Source organism: Anomaloglossus baeobatrachus, chromosome 12 (genome assembly GCF_048569485.1).
Source record: "Anomaloglossus baeobatrachus isolate aAnoBae1 chromosome 12, aAnoBae1.hap1, whole genome shotgun sequence".
Lineage (NCBI taxonomy): Eukaryota > Metazoa > Chordata > Amphibia > Anura > Aromobatidae > Anomaloglossus > Anomaloglossus baeobatrachus.
In genome coordinates this window covers 44,272,394-44,284,564 of record NC_134364.1, presented here as the reverse complement: position 1 = coordinate 44,284,564, position 12,171 = coordinate 44,272,394, and positions in this window count along the sequence as shown.

Here is a 12,171-nt window from a genome sequence, read left to right as displayed (position 1 = left end):
AAAAACTTGCAGATCTGCTCTGTCTCATTGATTAACATTGGTCCGAGTGCAATGTGATTTTTTTCTCACATTGCACTCATCCGTTTTATATACCAGTGGGAGATAACACAGTTAAAAAAAAAGAAACACTAACCTCCACTGGAGCATAAACAAAAATTGTATTTGAAAATACTGGTTGTTGGGGTATAGTATAATCCTGCAAGTTCCTATTAATTCCCCAACCTAATGGCTCAGATTCAGTAGGTCTATCAAAAGATACAAAAGAATCAAAACTTCAATGTCAAAAGCCATTAAGCAAAATGTCACCAGCAAAATTCATATAGTGCTTGGGCATATAGAAAACCCAAGATAAGTCCTAAGGACAGAGAGATAATCAAGCCAACTAGATGTCACACATAGAGCGAATAGGACCGAGTCACTGTCACATGTACTGAAATAGTTACTATAGTCCCATCACCAACAATCAATAATAATACACAAATAGTGGGGACACTGCCATGTTTCCCCCATCCATATGTCAGGTCCATCAGGGACCCCACATTGAAATTCAAAAATCAATGATGGAGATAAATTGAAAGGACTCACAACCCTGCTACTCATGATTATATGGTGATCATGACATGCTCTGCATGGAAGAAGGGTGGTGATGTCAAAAAGAGGATTAGAAATTGGAGGATAGTATGCTCTTTTTAACTACTACTTATTGGATAGATGGAATGAACATGGGACAAAGATCTGTAGTGTCTCAATGTGACTGCAGATGGTCCTATTGTTTCTTTGTATACTCTTCACCCATGGACACATTGTTACCATACAGCAGCACATACAGTGTTGACCACTTTGTTATATAGAGCTGCTGAGACTCCGAGTACATACAAATAGTCAGTCTCCACTGCACCACCCTGTAATATCCAATGAATTCTGAGGAATGTTTTTTTTGCGGGGTATCAACTACTACATCAATTTTACAGTACTCTACTGGATAACATGTGCTTCTATTTATACATCCAGTGTACTGTACTATGAAAACTGTGTTCACATGCAGTGTTTTTGCTGTGGGTTTTTTCTGCGATTCCTGCTCTCTTGTTCAAAATGCCAGTTTTTCTGTGTATTTCACAGCATTTTCGTCGCTCATTTTTGTAGCATTTTAAGCATGCGGATTACATGTGTAATTTGTCTACAGTATGTTTAATAAGTTAGGTTTTTCACCAAAAACGCTTTAAAAGCATTGCGAAAAACACAGTTGCATTTTTGCTCACTTTCTCATTGTTCTTTATAGGTACAAAAAAATGCCGCAAAACACTCAAAGAATTGCTATGTAGATTTAAAAAATTCTGCAGTTTTCCAATTCCGTTAGGAAAAACAAAAGTGTGTGCATGAGATTTCTGAAATTCCATAGCTTTTGCCGGTACCAGAGCCAGACTGGCCATCTGACAAAAGCCACATCAATTGTGACTGTTTTAAAAAGTATTGGCGTCCTCAAGATACTGCTGCTGTCAACCACTGTGTGCTCCTTCACTTAGTCCAGCAGGTTGTAGAATACCCGCTGACTCCTGGAAGCCAGCAATATGCAGATGACGTCCACTGCAAAACAGGATAGAAGAGGAGATAGAGGCTGCAGTGAATGTGGAGGCTGGATTAGGTGAGTATAAGTTTTTTGGGGGGTTTTTTGTGCCTATAATACTTTGTGGGGGGGTTCATCATACTGTATTGGGGCTGTGAGGGAATCATCATACTATATGGGGTTATACACCGTGTGCAGAATTATTAGGCATGTTGTATTTTAGAGGATTTTTTTATTATTGATCAACAACTATGTTCTCAATCAACCCAAAAGACTCATAAATATTAAAGCTTAATATTTTTGGAGTTGGAGTGGGTTTTTTTTTAGATCTGGCTATCTTAGGAGGATATATGTTTCTGCAGGTAACTATTACTGTGCAGAATTATTAGGCAACTTAATAAAAACCAAATATATTTTCATTTCACTTGTTTATTTTCACCAGGTAAACCAATATAACTGCACAAAATTTAGAAATAAACATTTCTGACATGCAAAAACAAAACCCAAAAAATGAGTGACCAATATAGCCATCTTTCTTTATGATGACACTCAACAGCCTACCATCCATAGATTCTGTCAGTTGCTTTATCTGTTTACGATCAACATTGCGTGCAGCAGCCACCACAGCCTACAGACACTGTTCCGAGAGGTGTACTGTTTTCCCTCCCTGTAAATCTTACATTATATGAGGGACCACAGGTTTTCTATGGGGTTCAGATCAGGTTAACAAGGGTGCAATGTCATTACTTTTTCATCTTTTAGACCTTTACTGGCCAGCCACGCTGTGGAGTATTTGGATGCATGGGATGGAGCATTGTCCTGCATGAAAATCATGTTTTTCTTGAACGATACCGACTTCTTCCTGTACCACTGTGTTACGGTATGGCTAGCTGATAGACTAATAGATGGAGAAATACGCCTATCAGAAGTCAGGGTCCACCGTGCAGTAATGTTATGGCTGCTGCTGGTGCCTGAACTGCAACTAGGCAAATGCTGCTAAATATCAGGGTCCCCTGAGTTAAAGAACCCACAGGGAGGAAAGTAAAGGTAAGACCATGAACGCTATTACAACACAGAGAGGTAAGGGGTATAGCTATAGTAATGGCAACTCTGTTTCTGCACAGAGGGGTATGAGGTATAGCTATAGTAATGGCAACTCTGTTACTGCACAGGGCGCCAAGGCCTGAGATCTCGTGTTAGAGATCACACAGATGCTCTAATATAAACTCTACCGACCACTGTTATTTCACAGCGTCAGGTTACGACTTATCACTTCTGTTACTTCACAGAAGGAAATATATAAATACGTGGCATACACAGTATGTATAGGGTGTATTTAATGGACATTAACCGTATCCCACAATGGAGGAGACTCAAAAGGTGTGTAAAGGAGTCAATGAGGTCACTAGCTCCTATCAAGGACTATTGTGGAGTTCCACCGGCTAACCACCAGTGCACCCAGTACTAGCGTAGCCCAGAAGCTCTGCCTAACCGGCAACTGACCCTAAACCGGTCTGATGTGACCACGACGCCTCACCCTACACCTGCCTCCTAACCCTGTAGCAGTCCCAGAGGACTTTGACGCCTGGCCCTGTACTAACGTGGCAAGTGCTTACTGCACCACATATGAAGATGACTGAGCGAGGCCATGTGGGTGCCCAAGGCTTATATAACCTAAGGACAGCCCACATGATGGAGATCCCTATGGCCCGCCCAAACCATAACCAATGAGCGGTCTTCCATGTAACCACACGTCACTGATGACGTCACTGTGGCCAATGGGATTGTTCCACATAATCTGTGATGTCACTACGGCCAATGGGATCGCGCCACGTCATCTGTGATGTCACTAGGCAAATGGGATTGCGCCACGTCATCTGTGATGTTACCACGGCCAATAGGATTGCGCCACGTCATCTGGACACCTGATGCACTAAGTGCCTGAGCATGCTCAGAAGCCTGAACCACTGACTTATGCGGGCTTTACACGAGATGACCGATCGTGCGATGCATCGTCGGGGTCACGGATTTCGTGACGCACATCCGGCATTGTACACAATGTCGTCTCATGTGACACCTCCTAGCGACACAGTATCGCTCACAAATCGTGAGTCGTGTACTCGTCGCTAGGTTTCATAAAATTGTTTAATTAAAATGGCGCCGGTTGTTCATCGTTTCCGTGGCATCACACGTTGCTCCATGTGACACCACGGGAACGATGAACACTGCTTACCTGCGTCCCCCCGCACCCGCCGGCTATGTGGAAGGAAGGAGGTGGGCGGGATGTTTACATCCCGTTCATCTCCGCCCCTCCGCTTCTATTGGCCGGCTGCCGTGTGACGTCGCTGTGACGCCGAACGTCCCTCCCACTTCAGGAAGTGGACGTTCATCGCCCACAGCGAGGTCGTCTGGAAGGTAAGTACGTGTGACGGGGGTTAAACGAGTTTGTGCGCCACGGACGGCGATTTGCCCGTGACGCAAAAACGACGGGGGCGGGTACGATCGCTCGTGCTATCGCACGATAGATCGACTCTTGTAAAGCAGGCTTTAGTCTAAGAATTGAGACTATTAGGCTGAGCATGCTCAGAAGGCATAACCCAGGACTTAGGCTGAAAACACCTCGATGTTCGGGTCAGTACCCGAGACTCAAGGAAGCGAATCGAGCGAGGCCGAGCATAGGGGGAAATCGTCCCAGGAGGCATCCGAGAAGACACCACAGCTTGGTTTGTGACACACCGCTTAAGGAAGTTGCCTAATAATTAAGCACTCCTTATATAGGGTGTTGATGTCATTACACCACACCTTTCCTCATTACAGAGATGCACATCACCTGATTTACTTAATTAGTAGTTGGCTCTCAAGCCTATACAGCTTGGAGTAGGACAACATGTATAAAAAGTATCATGTGATCACAATACTCATTTACCTAATAATTCTGCACACAGTGTAATCATACCATATGGAAGGATGTGGGTGACAATCATACTGTATTGGGGCTGTGAAGACTGTCATACTGTGTCGAGTGAACATGATCCTTTATAGGGATCTGTGGGGGGCATCATACTGTATTGAGGCTATGAAGGACCATCATACTATGTTTGACTACTATCATACTGTGTAGGGTAATGTGGAGGACCATCATACTGTTTGAGGGACAGTGGGAGAACCGTCATACTGTGTGGAGGCCATCATACCATGTGGGGTGACCATCAAACTGTGCGGTCCCGGGCGGTTGCAAATGGGGAATGTCACTCTGGTGGCCATTGCCCGGTCCTGTGCCCTGGGGCTTCTCTTGTAAAAAGGAAATTATTTACAGTAGGGGTGAAAGTTAGTGTACGTGACGCCACCTGCGGGCTGCGGTTAAAGGTTTAGAACTGCAGCTGCTGAACATGGGTACCCCCAGGGCTGGTGGTGGTTGTAGCAATGATGTTGGGCCCTCCGCAGGTAGGGCCGTGCCCGGGAGTTGTGAAGGGCAATAACGGAGACCACACGAGATTGTAATGAACAGTCTCTACTTACTCCAACCCGTGGACCACTGGTTCAGGTCCCATGGAGTATCAGTGCCAATGTAGTGACCCAGGTTTCTCTGTCCCTGGCACTCTTTGTTGGTTGGGTCCCCGTAGCATGGAGCGTTTGGGGCCCAACTGTCCCTTTTGAGAGTATCAGTCTCCTTCTCCGTACGGCGGGCAGTGCGAACCCTGTAGGGAGGTAAGTGTCCGAACCCCGATCCTAGTTTACTGCTGATGCCACCAGATTATTTGATTCGATGAAGTCCATGAAGGTGTCCTCACCGGGCATGTAATTATCAGGCTGTATAGAACTAGCGCCTGACCTAGGGTCCTGTGCCCCATGCGTGCTCCGGTCCCAGCGGTACTTGCCCGTACCCGCCCTGGCGACCTCTCTCCTGTGCCCCCGGGTGACCATTACACGGACCCAGCTCGAGCACATCCGCATACTTCTCCGTGTGCCACTGTTCTGCCTGACCCCTCCCACCAGGCTGGCTAATCCCTGGACTGGTTCCACCCTCTAGGCGACCATCCCGTTACTTGATTATCCCTGCATCCCTCATGTGGAGTGGAGAACCAGGATTTTTAGATGTGTATTGGTGGTATCAGCACTGGTACTCCAGGTCCCAGGGGGTAGGGGGACCTGGAGGGGGGATATCGCTCTAAATTTATAACTATCATAAAGTACAATATGTCACGAAAAAATAATCTCAGAATCAATAGGATCCGTTGAAGCGTTCCAGAGTTATAACCTCATAAAGGGACACTGGTCAGAATTGCAAAAAATGGCCTGGGCATTAAGTGCAAAACTGGCTTCGTCCTTAAGGGGTTAAATAAAGTTTATTTTTAAAAGAATTTTGTTGTGAACATGTAAAATAAACTTTGTTTAAAGTATACCCTGAAGAGTGCCATGTTTTATCTTGGATATCTATGGTTTGGAAACTGACAAGTGCACCTCCATTTCTAGCTCAGTGGCTGTGCCTTACCCTGTTACAAGTTGCTCCATCACTGGGCTGGGACCAGGACATGACGAGGTACGTGGACCCTAGGTCAGGGAGTAGCTTCAGGCAACCTGACAATTTACCCAACGAGAATAGAGCCTTCAAGATCCGCTATCCACCCGCTCCAGAATCGGGGTACTAGCGCAACGAGGGAGATAGGACTTTCCACCAAACGGTCCAGAAAATCCCAAGCGTGAACCCTGAGAGCAAGCTCCCACACTTAGCCATAGTGGGGAGCAGGACCCGGCAAGTTCCATACTACCGGGACCAACAGAGAAGTAAACTTAGTGCCCGGAGAAAGGCCACGGATCACCAGGCAGCACCATTGGGCATGGGACCCGAACTAGCTCCCCTCAGCAGCAGCAGTATCCAAAACTTTGATTTATCCAGTTGTCGGTGTCAGCTTAATGGACTGAGTATGAAAGTAACCCCCTTCGCACCCAACAGCACTTCCCTCTCACTATCACCGAGTCCCGGGGCATTCTCCCTACCCGTGGAGGGGTCTAACACCTGGCTGCCCCATTCCATCATCCCCGGGTACTCCCAACTGCAGCGGTGGTACTCCAATTACCACATACCACGGGTGGTGTCACAAACTTTAACACAATCCCCTGTAAATACCCCCATCATTTGAGTGGCCGCACGACCCCCGGGTCCGGAGACCCCTCGAGCCACCGCGGATCTGGACCCGAGCAGCCTGGCTACTGGCACGGGGGAGGCACAATAACCCTACGTGAGCCCCAGGAACTCCAACCCCAGCACTGCTGGAACCAAGCCAGCTGCGAAGGTGAGCATAGGCTTTTTACTTTTCCCTGGGAGAAACATGTGGAATCAGAAAGGGTTATCATAGTAGTGGACAACCCCTTTAAAAATACACTTACCATTCGTATTCTTTTAATTAAATATGTGTTTAATAAACACATTTAATAAAAAGAATATATATAGACGGGAGGACTTCTTTCATAATCAGTATGGCGATATTATCACTACTGTATATGCTGTTGCTATTTGTCTGTTATATTTCAATACTATTGATATTATTAACAAATCTTATATAGTGGTATTATTAGACGTATATTTAGTAGTAAATCTTGATTTCCTGGAGACAGGGTAATTTATAGACCACAATCTGGGGAAGGGGATGGAGTCGGTATGTGTTTTCAAATGCCAGTGCTAACTTTTTGTCCCAGTCAATCATTGGCTGGTACTGTTTATCAACAGCTTTTAATCTACATAAAAAAAATTATGCAAAAAAATAAACGCTGTATGTGAACATAGCCTGAGGGTATTTTCCCAGTAGCTCAAAAGCAGTGGATTTTACGGACGGAAAATTGCAGCGCTATTCTCCGCACATACAGAAAATATCTGTAGGATAGTGACAAGGTGACTTTGAGGTGCAATGCAATGAATGAAATGGGCAGCCTGGCCACTGTGGATTTTGCTGTGGCATTTCTGTAGGCGTACCCAACGGGAAGGTTGCAAGATATTCCCTGTGAAGGGTCCATATTTATTACCACATAACATATAAAAAAACCACGATTTTAGAAGATACAGAAACCCACGGTGTGTAAACTTAGTGCATCATCTGCGAATGCTTCAGAGCCCTCAGTAAATAATAGTTACCCGCTGATTTTTTTATCACTTTGCGGACTACACATGTTCTGCAACATCAACGCCTATTGTAAAAAAAGAATCCCGAACACGAGATTTGATGTAAAAGACTCTCTGACCCTGTCCCTGGACACTTAGAGGATCACGTGGGCAGTTCACACTCTTGAAGTAGCTGTTAGCACAGAGTCCCTGAATGCAAGAAGAACAGAGAGGAAGCATTGTTCAGCAGCATTGTCTTTATAGGTGCGGATTTCTTTTGCTACTTCTAGAACAATGTCCTTTCACGTTTGTCGTTTTAGTTGTATTTTCGGCTCAGTCGTTCCCTTTAATTAGCTTACTTGATTGACCCCTAATCTGATAAGTTTCCGGTATGTTTTGTAGTATTTTCCTCAGCGCTCATTATCCCATGTATTGATGCTTCCATTAGTGCACACTATTAAAATATATTTATTCTGCTTGATAAATAAAAAAAAAAATGCGTGCGCGGCATAATGAATTTTAAACACACGAGGATTAAAGGTGCCTTTTTGGAATTTTAAAAGCACAGACCGGAATTTTTATTTTATTATTAAAACATTCAGGCTCCTGCATTAAAAGCATTTACCATTTACAAGGAAAAGGGGCAAGCCTTAAATCATTTAATGCACACCCTGCATTGAGTTAGGGAATGCATTAAGGGTAGGATTGGCAACGCTTAGGGGAAGTCAGGGCTGTTTTAAGCAAGAGAAAAAGGTGTCAGGTGTACAGCAAACAACAATAAAAAGTCGAAATTATCTGGCTATTCAGACTAATAATGATCAAGGATTTGCGCTTCGATTCTGCGCACAATACCATAATGAAGATTATAATAGGGCCGGCATATTTATTTAATGATGTGATCTACTCACACCGACATTACCTTTCTAGAAGGCAATGGGTATAAAGAGAATTTAGACCTCGCTAATTGTCAGAACAGAGCCTGCGGATAGAAACATAATGATCATACTACCTGGAAGAGAATAAACATTGGACTATTAGTTATAATATATTTTAGTCTAGGACTGGGTCTTTTGGTTGTACATGAGTCAGAGGAGCAGCTTAGGGTTGAGCTCAGGTATGGTAAAACACATCTGAGTGGGCCCTAATCTGGGTAACCAACTACAGAGGCATACCATAATTATAGTGGCCTGGTGATTGAATAAAACCACCTTCCAAAGACCATTGTCATATAAATGGTAGATACCAGTCCTGCAGACAGTATGAGATTACAGTATAGCTTTTTATGTATTTATTTATTTATCAAACTTGTATGCTGCCCTTCTCCAAAGACTCAGAGCGACTATAGTGATTGCGATATAGTGACTAGTAGCTGATGTTCTTTCTGATGGGCCCCTTCATTGTTCCCATCTTTTACATCTGGCCGAGGCCGACATGACGACTTCTTCGAGCTACGACTCGTCTGCAGATATTACAGCAAAAGACACATATGACTTCTCACATTTACAACACCCCCATCTATTCCCACTCTGCACAAATTCTCCGTCCTGCTGCTGACAACCCAACGCTGAGCCACTGCTGCTGGGCCCATATCTTGCGATTACTGCTCCTGCTCTCTTGTGCGGTGTGAGTGCTCCTCTTGGCGTGCCACACAGTAATAATGCCCACCACTGTGCCTCTTATATAGAAATAATGTCCTTCAGATAGGAAAATTGTGCTATAGAAAATAGTACTGCCCCTTGTGAGCACCCTATAAAGTAATAGTCTCTTTTCTTGATGAGGGAGGACCACTGTCTATTCCCTAAGACAGAAACAACACATTTTTTGTTTACTGTTTGTTATGTTCTGTTTGTTGTGTGTTTTTTAATTAGTAGCGTCCTAGGCAAGTTTTGGCCAAGTTTGCTGTGGCCTATATTAATGAATTATGGTCATGATAGGTAATGTATCACCCATTATCTCCCTAGGAGCTTTTTGGTATATGTGTGTCCGCTGTGACATTTAAAGTTTTATGAGAAATTATTAAAAGTTATATTTTAGTCATTTGCTGAGTTCCTCTTTGCCCCCCAAAAAGTAATATTGTTCCATGTGTGCTCCTTTGACAGTCATAATACCCTGAGTGTTCCTTCAAGTATTACTGCACTTTCAGTGTCCACTTAACAGTATTATTCCCTGAGTGCTTCTAACAAGTAATAATGCCCGCTGAGTGTCACCTTAACAATATATTATAACCCATTATCCCAAAGAATAATAATGCCCCCTCAATATATCACAAAAAAACGTAATAATACCCCCTGAGTGTCACCTTAAAAATATTATATTCCAAGTTACCCCAAAAAGTAATAATGCTCCCCTCAATATCACAAAAAAAGTAATAACACCCCCTAAGCAAACTGAACCCAAAAAACTTTCATGATCTGCACCATTCATTATGTCTTTTAGACACTTTCTACACCTTTTCTGACAAAGGAAAGTGGCTCAGTAGAAAGGGGCATGGTCTAACGTGACATTCAGCAGCAAAAAAAAAACTTAAACATTTTGGAACAAAGATAAGGACATTAAGTAAGCCAACTAATAGGTTGGTGGAAACTCAGCCTAGATGGTAATAAGATGCTCGCGGTTTCTCAGCCAACACGAACCACTATGATACATTTGACACCTTTTAAGATTGTATAGTTTTATTTTTCACCAAGAACTTGAATATGCTCCATTGTTTCTAAAGGTGAATATGGTGCCTTTAGTTTCTTAATGCATGTACCCTCATACACGGATTTGCTGTGTGATTAAGTCTGTGCATAATTTCAAAACCTATAGACAGAGCAGGAAAAAAAATTTCCATCTCCTATATAAGCAAGTCCTTGGTTACCCCTCTCCACACACAGCAGTTTTTAATTGCAATGAGATGACACAGAGTTAAGCCTGCTTTACACGTTGCAATTTTGCATACGATTTCGTATGCGATTTGCAATGCCCCCATCGTATGTGTGGTACGTTCAATTTGTTGAACCCCCGTCACACGTACTTACCCGTCCATACGACCTCGCTGTGGGCGGCGAACGTCCACTTCCTGGAGTGAGAGGGCCGTTCGGCGTCACAGCGACGTCACACGGCAGCCGGCCAATGGAAGCAGAGGGGCGGAGCTAAGCGGGACGTAAACATCCCGCCCACCTCCTTCCTTCTGCATTGTGGGCCGGGAGCCGCAGGACGTAGGTAAGATCTGTTCATCATTCCCGGGGTGTCACACACTGCAATGTGCGCTACCCCGGGTACGATGAACAATCTAACGTGCAATGCTAGAGACAGGTACGATGTGTATGCGATGAACGTTTTAACGTTCAATCACAATCGCACGTACCTGTCACACACTGCAATGTACTTACAATGCCGGATGTGCGTCACTTACGACGTGACCCCGCCGACACATTGTAAGATACTTTGCAGCGTGTAAAGCGGGCTTTAGGGTCAAAGAGCTAGGGACCCCAATATAGAGATATACCATGGCGAGGTTTTGGGGCTCGATTACAGTGTTCAATGCGATTGCTAAATATCTCTTTTTTCCTAATAGTCTTGGCAGGTATGCATTTCATGATTCACATGTTCACTTTCCAGTTAGCAAATTGCATTTTTTGATTATAATTGTCAGCATGCTTGTAACATTATACCATTATCATATTATTGGATGTGCAGCCTTCATCTTTATTGATTATGTATTTTTTGGCTTGCACTCTGTATACATATATACATATTGGTGCTCAATTCAGTTATCCTTTAGTATAAAGAGCAGGAAAAGAGACCGGAGATTTAAAGGAAGTAGTAGAAACGTCAGCACCATTCAGAGATACAGTTATATCAGATAGTAAAGGTGTATTTACACTTCACGATAATCAAGAATCAGGCTTCCTTGCAGTGCATGATTCACGATAATCATGTGGCCTAAACAGGCTACCGAAGAGTGATCAAAACCCTCATTTGCAATTGATTTACACAAAAGATCATCAGTTCTAAGCAGTACATCATCTTGTGTGAACAGGACCTGTGCTATCAAGAACAGGGGCAGACATATTATTGGTGCAGCCAGGGGCCCAAGAGGTTGGGGACCCATTTCTACTTCCAAAACAGGTGAAACTGGGAATTTTGATGAGTTATTGTACTGAAAAGGGCCCATATACTGTTCTTGCACAGGCGCCCTTTTTTTGTCTGTGTCCGCCAGTGGTCAAGAACACTGGCAGCCTATGTGCTACAGCATGGTTGACCTGTGTAAATAGGTATTGAAACAATCGCCAATCAGTAGCAAGTTGGTGGTCATTTAGTGTTGCTGGTCCCCTAGTATAAACAGACCGTTATTCACCCTATTCTACAATCACTATCATATACTGTTTTTGTCCTTGGAGCTGTAACTGGATCAACTATTATCTACCCTATTTTATAAAAACAATGGAAAGGTGGAGGTGGTACTACAACCCCACATACTAGACATACTAGACAGGACAACATCACCTAGACCAAGGCTAAACCA